Source organism: Triticum aestivum, chromosome 2A (assembly GCF_018294505.1).
Source record: "Triticum aestivum cultivar Chinese Spring chromosome 2A, IWGSC CS RefSeq v2.1, whole genome shotgun sequence".
Taxonomy (NCBI): domain Eukaryota; kingdom Viridiplantae; phylum Streptophyta; class Magnoliopsida; order Poales; family Poaceae; genus Triticum; species Triticum aestivum.
In genome coordinates this window covers 292024781-292040693 of record NC_057797.1, presented here as the reverse complement: position 1 = coordinate 292040693, position 15913 = coordinate 292024781, and positions in this window count along the sequence as shown.

Sequence of the window (15913 nt, the reverse complement as noted above, 5' to 3'; positions counted from 1 at the left end):
TGTTGGTTTTCCCAACAACTCCGTTTTAACCTTCTTGAAAGGGTGTTTTCCAAGCTCATTTGTGGCAGCAGTTGGCATTTTCTTCTCCATCCTCTTATTCCAATGATCTAGCTTCTATTCTTTCTTCCGGAGGCTTTGTGATGTTGCTCTCTTCACCCATCATCTTGTCTTGTCAAGATCATGTTCTTTTCTTGCTTATCCATTTAACCGGAGTGGTCCGTCCTCTCTTCAAGTTCTTCCCTTTTTGTCAAGTTTTGCTTCTCTTTTCTACCGGGGTGCTACCTGCATTCTTTCGTTCTCATTCCTTTCTTTTCCGTTTCAACAAAACGGGTTAGATGTCCTTCCTTGTCGCTGGAGCTCTTCAATCATGTCTTTCTACCCACAAGGTAATTATAATGTTCCTTGTTCCTCTTTCCTAACGGAGTGTTTTCAACTTCACTCATCTCCATTGTATTCTTTTCTCAAAATTGTTTAACCTCTCAAGGTTCATTAGTTTCACTCGATTGTACAAGAAGAAACTTAGTTTACCTCTCCTCTTCCTTTTCTGCTTGTCTGGGCCAACCTAGATCTCGGGACGAGATCCTCTTGTAGTGGTGGAGTGTTGTAACGCCCCGGAAGTAACATTCCATATTTGTAACTCTAACTCTTGATCACATGTCTTTTCCTTCGTGGTTGGGTTTTTGTCTTAATTTTGCTTTCTGTTCATCTCATGCATTTCATCTCATGTCATCATCTGTATTTCATCTGCATGTTTTCAAAACTCGCGTCATTCCCGATCTCCCCATTCCTTTCGTTGTCCGTTTTGAACCCAGACACACTTTGATGCGCCTGCAACACCTCCAAAATTTTATTTTATAAGTGGCTGGAAAATGTTCTCGGAGGGATAAAAGTTTGTGTGTGTTCTTATTATAGTGTAGATAGACCGCATGTCAAGTTTAGTCGCATTTGGAGCTCGTTTGATAGCCCAACCATTCAACATATAGCGGCATTATAGCCGGTCTATCGTCGGACATTTCCGGTCTCCAGAAACGGTTGCCGGGTTGCATCCCTCCTGTTTCTTCTCAGCCCAACGCACTCTCTATGAACCACTGGGCCCAACCTACCCCTACTCGCGCCGGAGCCGTCCGATGGGGATCGCACGGTCCAAATACCCCCCTCAAACCCCCTAACCCTAGCCCCTCTTGCTATAAATGGTCATCCTCCCTTCCATTTTCAAAACCCTAGCCTACCCCTAGTCTCCCCTAACCCCCCAGCCGCATCTGCCTCGAAACCCATGCTGCCAGCCACCTTCCCCACGGAATCCAGCGCCGGCCACCCCTCCATCGCGACTTGGCGCGCCTAGATTGGTCTGCCGCCACCTGAGCACCACCCTCCACCACTCCAATGCCTCCACATCACCCGCACCATCTCTCCAGCGCTCTCCCTGCCGCCGAGGCCCGCCGAAGCCCATCACCAGCCCTCGCCGGGCCGATTCGGGCCCGAGCGAGCCCGTGCAGCATCGCCGCCCCACTTCTCCTACTCAATCCCGCTGGATCGGGAGAGCGCCACCCCGCCGCACCACCCGTGGTTCTCCACTCTAGCAAGCCCCATCGCCGACGAGCTCCTGCTCAGCCTCGCCGGAACCCCCAGGTCATGCCGCCATCGACCATCCCCTTCTTCCTCATGTTTCTTCCCTCTCTCTCTTACCGAATCTCTCTCTCACCAGGGACTGCCGCCGCCGGAGCTTCTGGACCCACCGACCTCGCTGCCGCCCGGAGTCTCGCCACCGACGCCAGGAAAGGGCTTCCCTGCCTCAGATCTGTCCATCCCCGCCGACATCCTGCCGCCCTTTGCCGGAGCCCGCCTGAGACCTCCCGCCGTCGACCCCGGATCCGCCAGCATTGAGCACTGCTTGATCCGGTCGTGCGCGTTGACCAGCGCTAGTGTGTGGGCCGTGCCAAGCCCAGTGCCCCCTTCAGGCCTCACCTCATCTCCGATCTAGGCCATGTCCCATGGTGAGAAACCCCCCACCGCCCCTCATCTATTCCACTTGGGCTTGGCCCGATTCTGCTCCTGTTGCTATCCTTGTAGCCCAGACCTGTTCAGATTCGGCCCGTAGATGATTTTTTTCAGTTCTACGAATTTAGTAATTATCCAGAGGCTGCCAGTTTTACAAAAAATCCCTTGCATGTCATGCATTTAATAACTCACAAACCATGCATCGGATTAAAATGTGTTATATAGGTAAAATGCTTAGTTTTTCATGTACATTCATAATATGCAACATCTCATCCATGTTAAAAATGTTTAAATTGCTGTTGGCATTAATTTTCTTAAATGACATGTTAAAATGATTTATTTCATAACTAATTAACCGTAACTCCGAATTAAATAAACTTCATATGTAAATGGGGTAGAAAATTAAATAGTTTAACATGTTGCACTTTATTTTCCTGTTTAACAACAATAAAATATGGTTTTAGGAAGAACAGTACCAAATCAAAAATATGCACATGAGGATTTTCCGGAATTGTTGTTTGTTGTTCCGGACTCATTTAAACTTGCCTAGCTAAGTAGTGTTATTATGCTTCACCTCTTGCCATGTTTAACAACATATAATATTATTGGGTACATAAATGGGAGAGAACTAAATAAATGAATGTGGTGCTTCGTTGATATGCAACTCGTTGCATATTGATCTCCACTTAATTTGTAGTATTGTTTGTTGTACTTTGCCATGTCGTGCCTTATTGAATCGTGCATGCATCATACTTGGTTGTGCATCATGCCAGGTTTATGCTTGTTGGTTTACCATGTTGTTTGCTTCTTTCCGGTTTCTGCTTCTTCTTGATAGTTCTGGTAGCGTTGCTTTGTGAGGATCCGTTCGACTATGTTGGTTCGTCTACTTCATGGTTTCAGTCTTCTTCCTAGCAGGATTGCAGGCAAGATGACCATTACCCTCAATATCACTTCTATCTTTGCTTGCTAGTTGTTCCCTCTATCGCTATGTCGTGCTACCTACCACTTGTTTATCATGTCTCCCACATTGCCATGTCAAGCCTCTAACCCACCTTCCTATAAAACCGTTGTTTGGCTATGCTACCGCCTTTGCTCAGCCCCTTTGATAGCATTGCTAGCATTGTTCGTCTACCACTTGCTTATGTTTTTGTTCCACTCTTGCCGCCCTAGTTTCCATCATACCGGTGTTATGTTCCTTGATTTCGCTTTCCTAACGCGGTTGGGGTTATGGCACACCCTTGACAGTTCGCTTAGAATAAAACTCCTCTAGCAAGGCCCAACCTTGGTTTTAACATTTGCCTACCACCACCTATTACTTTCCCTTGGGAGTAATTAACCCAAAGTTCATCTTTATTTTAACCCCCCCCCACCGGGACAGTGCTCCTCTGAGTACTAGTCCAACCTGGGCGATGCCTGGCGCCCCCTGGGCAACCAGGGTCTATGCCAACCCGACGTCTGGCCCATGCGGTGTGCCCTGAGAACAAGATATGTGTAGCTCCTTTCGGGAATTGTCGGCACATTCGGGCGGTCTTGCTGTCTTGTTTTACCATTGTCGAAATGTCTTGTGACCGGGATTCCGAGTCTAATCGGGTTGTTCCGGGAGAAGGAATATCCTTCGTTGATTGTGAGAGCTTGTGATGGGCTAAGTTGGGACAACCCTGCAGGGTATAAACTTTCAAGAGCCGTGCCCGCGGTTATTTGGTAGATGGGAATTTGTTAATATGCAGTTGTAGAGAACTTGACACTTAACTTCATTAAAGTGAATCAACTGTGTGTGTAGCCGTGATGGTCTCTTTTCGGCGGTGTCATGGAAGTGAACACGGTTTGGGTTATGTTTTAACGTAAGTAGTTTCAGGATCACTTCTAGCTTCACGACCATTGCATAGTTTCTCATCTTACTCTTTTATTCGTATGTTAGCCACCATATTTGCTTAGCGGTTGTTGCAACTCCACCTCATTACCTTATCATACCCATAAGCATAAATAGTCTTGATATCGCGAGTTTTGAGATTGCTGAGTCCTTGTGACTCACAGATACGACCAAAATAGTTGCAGGTGCCGATGATACCAGCGCAGGTGATGCTACTGAACTCAAGTGGGAGTTCGGCGAGGACCTTGGCCATTACTATGTTCCGTTTCCGAATGATCAGTGGTGGTGCCCGGTTGGGACGATCAGGGATCTAACATTTGGGGTTATCTTCTTTTCATTTGGGTTTGTACATAGTCGGACTATGTGTGTACTCTGAATGATGTAAGATTTATATGTTCTTTGTGTGAGGTGGCAATTGTAAGCCAACCCTTGATATATCCCTTTCTTGTTCATTATTTGGGATTGTGTGAAGATGCCACTTATTGCGACAAAACCACAATCTGGTTAAGCCTCTAAGTCATGCCTCGACATGTGGGAGATATAGCCGCATTGTGGGCATTATAAGAGTGATGGAGGGGATGAAGAGGAAACCAGCGAGTAGGAATTCCAGAAAGCCACTGGCGCCCTATGCATTGACGGGGGTGCATCCCTGCACTCCTCTCACTCCCAACTTAAACAGTGGGTGCATGAAGTGAATGCGGCAGAGCCAGCGGCAGATTCTCGGAGGCCACTCAAGTGGTCCCGCACGCCCATCGTCTTTGATGAAGAGGACCACCCTAATCGCACAACTGCAGTAGGGTGATTGTCGTTGTTGGACTCACCAACAATACGCAACCTCAAGGTCACAAAGATGTTGGTTGATGGCAGGGCCGGGTTGAATCAGATTTCTCCAAAGGTCATCAGCAAACTTCAGATACAAGAGGAAGAGCTCAATGTCACTGGTAAGTTTCAAGGAATTAACCCCGGTAGGGGTCGTCCTATGGGGAAGATCATGCTGCCAGTGACGTTCAGGGGAGAGTTCAATTACCGAACTGAGAGGATCCTGTTTGATGTGGTCGACCTCCCCCTTCCGTACAATGGAATCCTTGGTCGCCCTGCTCTAGCCAAATTCATGGCGGCATCCCACTATGCCTACAACACCTTGAAGATGCCAGGGCCAATAGGCATTATTTCCATTACATCAGACGAGAAGGACGCAATCATTTGCGTAGACAATATGTAGCGGGAAGCAGTCACGGTAGAGGCCGCTGAAGCCGCTATTCCTTCTAGGGAAAGTAAAGGAAAGAAGACAACTAATAGGGACACCAGCAAGGAATCCGGCAAGCATACCTCTTCGGAGTATGCTACAACTGTTGATGACTTGCCGGAGAGTTCCAATAGCAAGAGACCCAAGGGTGCTGCACCTGCTATGAAAAAGGTCCCGGCAGGGCTGGTTGGCGCCAATGGCACCTTCACCATCAGTGCCACCCTCGATGACAAATAGGAAAGCACGCTCATTTCCTTCCTGCAGGCGAATATCGTTGTGTTTTCCTGGCAAGCATCTGATATCCCTGGTGTTCCCGGGGAGGTAATCGAGAACCACCTTGCTGTCTGCCCACATGCCCGACCCATCAAGCGAAGGTTCGGAAGCATGCTTTGGAGCGGCAACAGTTCATTGCCGAGGAGATCAAGAAACTTGAGGCACCTGGTCTGGTCAGAGTGGTACTACATCCAACATGGTGGTGCGCAAGGCTAATGGAAAATGGAGGTTGTGCATTGATTTAACGGATTTGGACAAGGCATGCCCGAAGGACCCATTTCCTTGCTGCTGTAACACCCACAATGCGGCTATATCTCCCACGTGTCGGGGCACGACTTAGAGGCATAGCCACATGGTAGGCTTGTCGCAAGAGGGGTAATCTTTACACATCCCATGTACTGAATAAGAAAGGGATAAAGATTTGGCTTGCAATCGCCACTTCACACATAGCATAATTAATCAGTACATCATCCAAGGTACAATCAAAGGTTTGACTACGGAACCAAAATAAAATAAAGACAACCCCAAATGCTAGATCTCCGATCGTCCCAACTGGGCTCCACTACCGATCATCCAGAAAAGAAACATAGTATCGTCTCGAATCCTCGTCGAACTCCCACTTGAGTTCGGAATCGTCGCCTGCACTGGTATCCTTGGCACCTAAAATTGTTTGGAAGTATCTGTGAGTCATGAGGACTCAGCAATCTCACACCCGCGAGATCAAGACTATTTAAGCTTAAGGGTAGGAAAGGGGTAGTGAGGTGGAGCTGCAACAATCACTAGCAATATGGTGGCTAACATACGCAAATGAGAGTGAGAAGCGAAGCAACACATGGTCGAGAAGCTATAAGTGATCAAGAAGTGAACCTGAAGCTACTTACGTTCAAGCATAACACAAGACTGTGTTATCTTCCCGGACTCCGCCGAAAAGAAACCATCACGGCTACACACGCGGTTGATTCATTTTAATTAAGATAAGTGTCAAGTTCTCTACAACCAGATATTAACAAATTCCCATCTACCACATAACCACAGGCACGGCTCTCAAAATTTTATACCCTGAAAGGGTGTCCCAACTTAGCCCATCACAAGCTCTCACGGTCAACGAAGGATATTCCTTCACCCGGGAAGACCCAATCACTCTCGGAATCCCAGTTACAAGACATTTCGACAATGGTAAAACAAGACCAGCAAGACCACCCGGCTGTACCTACAAATCCCGATAGGAGCTACACATATCTTGTTCTCAGGGCACACCGGATAAGCTAAGCGTACATGTACCAACATAACCGAAGTTGCCAAGGGACGGTCCTGCACGGTGCTCTAGTTTGGACCAACACTCAGAGGAGCACTGGCCCGGGGGTTTAAAATAAAGATGACCCTCGGGCTCAGGAAAACCCAAGGGAAAAAGGCTTAGTTGGCAAACGTTAAAACCAAGGTTGGGCCTTCCTGGAGGAGTTTTATTCAAAGCGAACTGTCAAGGGGTTCCCATAACACCCAACCGCGTACGGAACGCATAATCAAGGAACATAACACCGGTATGACGGAAACTAGGGCGGCAAGAGTGGAACAAAACACCAGGCATAAGGCCAAGCCTTCCAGGCTATACCAAGTATATAGATGCATTAAAGTAAATAAGACATAATAATGATATCCCAACAATATCCATGTTCCAGCAAGGAATAAACTTCAACTTCACATGCAACTAGCAACTCTATAAGAGGGGCTGAGCAAAAGCGGTAACATAGCCAAAAAAAGGTTTGCTAGGAAGGTGGGTTAGAGGCTTGACATGGCAATATAGGAGGCATGATATAGCAAGTTGTAGGTAGCACGACATAGCAATAGAGCGAGTAACTAGCAAGCAAAGATAGAAGTGATTTCGAGGGTATGGTCATCTTGCCTGCAAAGTTCTCAGAGTTGACGAAAGCTTGATCCTCGTAAGCATTCTCAATAGGTTCCTCGGTCACATACTCGTCTCCTGGCTCTACCCAATGCAAGAGCACCAGCAAAGGAACAACATACAACCACGGTGCAAAGCACAAGCAACATGATGCAATATATGGCATGATATGCGAGATGTGATATGCAATGCACATGCGTGCTCTGGAAGGGAAAGAATGATAAAGCATCAACTGGGCAAACCAAGTATGCCGTTGGAAAGATGAGATGATTTCAGTTGAAATCGACATAAGGATCACCAGAAACGGATGCACGGTTTGCAAATGGCAAGCAAAACAAGAATGGCACAATTCTGTGATTAACAGCACGATGCCATCTAGAATGCAACAAGAAACTAAGCTACTAAACTCCAACATAGCAACAAAGCATATGGTAGTGATGTACACAAGATTCTTAACAAAACATGAAAACTAAGCTATGGCTAAATCACACAACAGCAGGTTCAAACAAGCATGGCAAAAGTGCAAAAGATATCAACATCACGTGACAAAACAAGCATGGCAAAAGTGCAAAAGTTCAAAACATCAACACTGAGAAATTACTAACATGTCAAAAACAACACCAGGAAGCAAAGTTTAGAGCAAGAAAACAACATGCTACAGGAAGATATCATAGCTAACAAAGGCATCCCGTGATTCTACTAAATGCATAGATCAAAAGTCCCTTACTGATCATGAGACACAAAGGTACATAAGATATGATGACACCCATGTACACATAGCAAGATTTATTAACAGTTTCAGACTTGGCAGAAAAAACAAAGCATGTCATAAACACAATTATGAAGGCAACTTTGCGAGCTCAAATCACTCATCACAAAGCCTTGCATGACAAAACAAGCATACCAACAGCAAGATGACATGTTAATGTAGCTAACCATGGCAATAGCAAGTTCATAGCATGCATGGATCACTAGCAACAACCATGGCAAAATTAATTAACATGTTAACATTCTGCCAGGAACATTTTATAGCAAAAGTAGAGGAAGCACAAGACATGCTAGAGCACTCCATAATTGCAAACAGGTGCATGGCTGGATAGAGCATAACCACATGTTCAAAACATCCTTACTAAAGTAACTCAAAATAAGCATGGATATCACTGTAGCATCAAGTTTACATGGCATCAAAATAAGAGCTGGACAAGGACAGCAAAATCCTATGTCTCTGATAACAGCAACATTGCGGAGGCTACTTTGCATGCTTGTGCTAGTCACCACATTGATCACAAAAATGAAATACAAACTCCATTGTAAAGATGGCATGTTGTAGTTCAAAACACATGTAGAGCTCATGCTCATATGAAGCACACATCAAATGTGACAAAAATGACAAATCACCATAAACTGATTAGTAGCAGCATTAAACATTTTATAGCACTCTTGCATCAATGAATAGGGCACCAACATGAACTCAAACAAGCATGCCACACTGGAATTAAATGAAGAGCATATTACAATGAACATTTTGATATATCATATGCATCAAACGGAGCCACGGTCATGGAGATATGATGCAATGAACATGGTATAAAATACTAAGGACTTAGCCGATTTCCAAAAGAAAACAATAGATGAGCGTGACATAGTAATACGACGCTCAGGCGAGGAAAAATGCGGGGTGCTCACATTGGGCCAAACGGGCCGGCCGGGAGGCAGACGCTGGGCCGCGGGCGAGGCCAGCCCAGGAGGGAGTCAACGTGAGTGGTGGCGACGGGGCTCCCGATCCGATTCGGGCAGCGCGGCGATGTTCTCCGGCGAGCGAGACGCGATGGAGGGCGGCTCTGGATCCGGCGACCGGAGCGCAGGGACGGCGAGGCGGAAGGAGGACACGGTGGAGTGGAGCCGAGGCGGCAGCGGTGATGCGTGGGCGCGGGCGGCGGTGCACGGAACGCGAGGCGACGGGGCGGCGCAGGTAGGTGGCGGTCAGCGCCGGAGGCGAGGAGCGCCGGCGAAGGAGGCAGGGACGCGGTCGGGCGGCAGGCAGGAGGCCAGACGGTGGGGCTGCAGGGGCTGGAGGCGGGCCCGATGGGCTTCGGCGGGGAAGTGGGCGTGGGGCCACGTGGCGCGCCCCAATTGGCTGCAGGTGCTACGTCTCGAGCTAGCGTTGGTTTTCCCCGAAGAGGAGGGGGTGATGCAGCACTGTAGCGTAAGTATTTCCCTCAGTTTTTGAGAACCAAGGTATCAATCCAGTAGGAGGTCACGCGCAAGTCCCTCGTACCTGCACAAAACGGTAGCAACTCGCAACCAATGCTTAGGGGTTGTCAATCCCTTCACGGTCACTTACGTGAGTGAGATCTGATAGAGATAATATTTTTGGTATTTTTGGTATAAAGATGCAAAGTAAAAAGTAAAAGCAAAACAAGTAAAATAAAGTAATGGAGATTGATATGATGAGAATAGACCCCGGGGCCATAGGTTTCACTAGTGGCTTCTCTCAAGAGCATAGATATTCTAAGGTGGGTGAACAAATTACTGTTGAGCAATTGATAGAATTTAGCATAGTTATGAGGTTATCTAGGTATGATCATGTATATAGGCATCACGTCCGTGACAAGTAGACCGACTCCTGCCTACATCTACTACTATTACTCCACTCATCGACCGCTATCCAGCATGCATCTAGAGTATTAAGTTAAAAACAGAGTAACGCCTTAAGCAAGATGACATGATGTAGAGGAATAAATTCATGCAATATGATAAATACCCCATCTTGTTATCCTCGATGGCAACAATACAATACGTGCCTTGCAACTCTTTCTGTCACTGAGTAAGGACACCACAAGATTGAACCTAAAGCTAAACACTTCTCCCATTGCAAGAACTACCAATCTAGTTGGCCAGACCAAACGGATAATTTGAAGAGACTTGCAAAGATAACTCAATCATACATAAAAGAATTCAGAGAAGATTCAAATATTATTCATAGATAAGTTGGATCATGAACCCACAATTCATCGGTCTCAACAAACACACCGCAAAAAGAAGATTACATCGAATAGATCTCCACGAGAGAGGGGGGGAACATTGTACTGAGATCCAAAAAGAGAGAAGAAGCCATCTAGCTACTAGCTATGGACCGAAGGTCTGAAGTAAACTACTCACACTTCATCGGAAGGGCTATGGTGTTGATGTAGAAGCCCTCCGTGATGGATGCCCTCTCCGGTGGAGCACCGGAACAGGCCCCAAGATGGGATCTCATGGATACAGGAAGTTGCGGCGGTGGAATTAGGTTTTTGGCTCCGTCTCTGGTCTAATGGGGGTACGTAGGTATATATGGGAGGAAGGAGCACGTCGGTGGAGCTCCGAGGGGCCCACGAGGCAGGGGGCGCACCCAGGGGGGCCCTCCACCCTCGTAACCTCCCCGGAAACTTCTTGGAGTAGGGTCCAAGTCTCCTAGATCACGTTCGGAGAGAAGATCACGTTCCCGAAGGTTTCATTCTGTTTGGACTGCGTTTGATATTCTGTTTCCTCAAAATACTGACATAGGCAAAAAATAGCAATTCTGGGTTGGGCCTCCGGTTAATAGGTTAGTCCCAAAAATAAAATAAAAGTGGAAAATAAAGCCCAATATTGTCCAAAATAGTAGATGAAGTAGTATGGAGCAATCAAAGATTATAGATACGTTGGAGATGTATCAGCGGGCGGCGGCGGTTTCCTGTCCGGTGAGGCCGGACGTGTCTGGTGGCGGCGTGGGAGGATAGCTAGGGTTTCATCTGCGCGAAAAATTCGGGGTGGGGCACCTATTTATAGGTAGGAGGAGGTAGGAGTGTCCAAATGAGGTGTAGTTTTCGCCCACACAATCGTGATCCGACCATGGAGGACATGGAAGTGGTTTGGATGGGTTATTGGGCTCTTTTGGAGGGGTGTTGGGCTGCAACACACACGAGGCCTTTGAGGTTACCCGGTTAACCATTGGAGTATCAAACAGACTCCAAATGGAACAAAATTTGATAGGCGGTCTACCGATGGTGTACCAAGGCCACTTGGCAAATCTCGGTCCATTCTGAGAACATTTAACACCCGCTCACGAAAAGAGACAAGAGGGGTGCGCTGGTGCATGTGGGAGTGTCGGATTGCAAAACGGACAAAGGGGAAAATGCTCGGATGCATGAGACGAACACGTATGCGTATGCGATGCACATGATGACATGATATGAAATGCATGACATGAAAAAAATGCCAAACGAAGACAAAAACCCAACCATGAAGGGAATCTCATAACTTAAAGCCGAGAATGGCAAGAGTCGGAGTTGCAAATATGGCAAGTTACATCCAGGGTGTTACAACTGCGCATCGATCAGATTGTGGATTCCACCTCCAGGTGCGACCTGCTTTCTTTTCTGGATGCCTACTCTGAATACCACCAGATCTTTATGTCCAAGGAAGACGAAGAGAAGACCACGTTCATCACCCCATTTGACACATACTATTTTGTACGGATGCCTTTCGGGTTGAAGAGCGTCGGATGGCAAGGGCAGTCTAGATTGGTTTTGAGTCATAGTTGCACATAAACATTGAAGCTTACATGGATGATATTGTGGTCAAGACTAGCGGCTGCCTCTCCTAGGTCTTCAGTGACCGAGGTATTAACCTCGGGCACTTTCTCGATGTCTTCGTTCACCCCCTCTCGGTCAGGAGAGGTCCTTCGGGACAACACACTACAAAAAAAATACACTTCCGTGATGATACGTGTTTGTCACAGTAGGTCACGTTTTTTATCATGCATGTACATCCATGACGATTTTATGACAGAATCAAGATAGTCATATCTGTGATGTCGTAGAAGTGTTCCATGACATTACCAAAATTATCATCATGGCAGTGTGCACTTCCATGACGATAAATCGCGCATCACAGAAGTGCTTTCGTCAAGGGTGACCGACACGTGGCATCCACCGTATCGGAATGCCGTTAAGATATCGGGTCGGGTTTTGGATCCGATAACCCGTTAACAGCCCTGACCAATGGGGATTTTCCATGTGTAAAATCATCATTGGCTGGAGGAAACACGTGTCAGCTCATCGTTGGGACATATGTCATCCACTCATTGGACAGAAGGCGCCTATGATACGTCGACACGTGGCACGACCCAACAGAGGCCCATTCCTGTGAAAAGGTCGGCCCGTTTGACTTGGTCAAATGTGGAGGGCCGGCCCATGGAAAGCCTGTTAATGGCCGGTTCGCATATAGCCCATTTACAGTCCGCTAACCCAAGGCCCGTTACGCCCTATCCGAATTAGGCCCAGTAGCGTCATCTGGGCCATCCAATATGATTCCAGCCCGTTTTCACTTCTGGCCCATGTATGGCCCATGACGTCTTTCGGCGCATATGAGGCCCTATGTAACTCTTGGCCTATTAACGACCCGTGGTGAAACTGGCCTGTAATGAACAATGTATCACTTTACACCCATTAACAGCCCATGGTGAAACTGGCCCGTAATGAACAGTGTATCACTTTATACCCATTAACGGCCCGTTATTCTGTTGGGCCGTTTCCAGCCTAGGTTATCTTTCGGCCTTCTCAGAGCCCATTTATTCTTGGGCTCATTTCCAGCATTTGTTTACTTATGGCCCGTTACTGTCATTTCCTTCTTGTGGGCCAAATTCAGCCCGTGGTTACAGTCGGCCCGTTTGTGGTCCGTTAATATGTTGGGCCGTTTTCATAGCGTCATCAAATACGTCCTATTAACGATGGCCCATTATGGTCGGCCCATGAACGGACGATTCCATCTCTAGCCCATTTACGGCCATAATGCGGCCTGTTATTGGCCCATGTTTGGCCCATTGATGATATGGCCCGTACAAGGCCCATTGATGATGCGACCCGTAGAAGGCCCATTGTTTCTACGGCCCATAGAAGGCCCATTGTTTCTATGGCCCATAGAAGGACAACTATTTCTACGGCCCATAGAAGGCCCATTGTTTCTACGACCCGTAGGAGGCCTAGTGTCACTACAGTAAATATTAGCCCATGGTTATTGTGGCCTAGTTTTAAAAAATAGGTTATTGCAGCCACTAGCAAACCGTGGAAAAAGAACTGCACTGACTACAAGAAAACAAATAAACAAGACAACAAGGAAATACATAAGCATGCAACTTATGCTAGGCTATCATGGCTATTACACATATTACATCCACTGGGCATCAAAGTTCGCCACTAGTACAAATATAGGGAACAAAGCAGCATATAAACGCCGCAGCAAAACAAGTCCAGAACTGAAACCACTTCAGAAGAGTTCAAGAAACAATATCCTGGGTACCCATAGTGCTGGCAAGATGCTTAGCAAGCTTATTAACTTTCTCTTGTTTGGCACTTAAATCCTCCAGTCCTTCAGCTTCTTGCCGTAGCACAGATGACTGATCCCTTTCAGCTTGTAGCTGAGACTGAAGAAGCCGAAGTGATTCAGGCAGCGAGTTCGAAGAGCTTGTGCCAGCGGTATTGGCTAGTAACTCGAACACTACATCAACGCAGGACTGTGGGGTTTTCTCACTGTCTACAAGATCGTTTTCATCACCTTTCTTGGAGACCAACAGGGTTGTCTCACTATCTTGAACCTTATCTGCATTACTTTCTCTACCATTGCATAGTGGGGTGCTCTTCTCCAATATCCTGTTTGCATACTACAAGAGAAACAAGCATACACATCACGTGTTTAGCTTGTAGTATACGAAACTCATTTTGGTAAACTGGTTCAGTAGTAAGGTGGACAGGATAACAGCATGAAACAAACATATATCTATGTACTATGGTCACTATATTGTCCATATCATTCTAGTTTATGTTCCCTAATCAAGATAGAGACATAGTTTAACTCATATATTTTTAAGACACAACAACATAGACAGAATATAAGTGTGAGAAGCTACACAACATTGGCAACACTTGTAATGTGCATCAATGAGAACATAATTGTTTATACAACTTAAACTGAAATCAACATAGAGCAGGAAGTTAGAACAACAATCTAGTTAAAGAAATAGGTTTAAAACATACCTGTTGCGCCATTGGAGTTTCAATTGGATCCTTCAAATTTGAAAGTAGTTGGTATGAGTAAATACAGTGATGCAACAGCAAAGGAGTATGGACCATAGCTACGGAATCTGACCTGAGAACAGTTGCTCTTCTACTTTAAATGTGGAATTTGGGTTAGCTGTGGTGGTTTTCTTGCTTTGGGCACTGTAGTAGCTTTATAAACTGCTCGTGTGGGGGTATTCTGTGGTGGACATGGTGCTTTGTCAACTATAAGTGGGTTACTATCCGCTGGGGTTGCGGTTAGATGGGTTGTAGCTGGTTCTCTGCCCAACGGTGTTAGTGTGCAATATGGAAGAGTCTCTATTATGTATGGTGGGGCTAGTTTGTGGGCCAATACAACCATGGTTCTATCTGCATCGACGGGTAGCACTGTCTTTTGTGAAGAACGGGTTTTTGCTCTCTTAGATACTGCCATCACCCCCCCCCAATTCAAATGGTTAATAAACAAGAAAAGAAATTGAACGTACAAACATTGTATGATAGACAAATGTGGTAATTCACATATATGTTGTCTAACCAAACAGGACAACATGACACAATTTCACATATATGATGCCTAACTAAACAGGATAGCATGACACAGTTTCAGATATATTATGGATACACCTCAGGATAGCATGACACAGAGACACATATATGATGCAAGACACCATATGCATCATATGAGAAATATAAACATTGCAACTTAGAGCATACACCTCAGGTGGCATATACGACTGGTCATCTGTCTCTCAATCCTCCTCTGAGGAGCTCCCTGTAACCATCGAGATATATGCTTCAACAGGTACCATTGCTTGCTCTGAAGACCTTGTTTTCACTCCAGATTTTACCATAACCGGCTCAAATGGCTGATACACATGAAGTGTAGTTCAATATACACAGATTGTCGACAAATGGAATACGTAATGAAAAAAAGATGCCATGAGATAATTCACATATATGATGCCTTGCTCCATGGCAGTGCATAATTCACATATATGATAACTGGATGGAAAACATGGCATTGCATAATTCACATATCTGATATAGAAAGTGTGACGCCCGGGTAGTTAAGCTATAGTATTTCCCTGCTAATGATGCCACGTCACCACAATACCGTTAATTAAACCCGCGTTGATTCAAACGGACTTCAAATTAAAATTTAAACTAAAGACAAACACTGAAAGTTCTCAACCATTAAAACTAAAATGTTCTAAATGTGAAAATAAATGCAAAGGCTTATCGGCAAAGGAATCAACTTACTATAAAATATTTAAATACCCTTACTTAAATAAAACTACAGCTTAGACAAATAAATAAATGCCTTTTTCAATTAATAAAATATTAACTAAGTTATTTAATTTCCCAAAACTAATGGGGCAGTGGCATGTTTATTAAAACTAAATTAGGTACAACTTTGGTATTTTACAAAACTATAATAAAATTAAAAAAACTAAAAGAAAACAGAAATGAAAAATATGAAAAAGTAGAAGAAAACAAAAATAAACAAAAAAAGGGAAACCCCGCTCGGCCAACCGGCCCAGCTAGCTGGC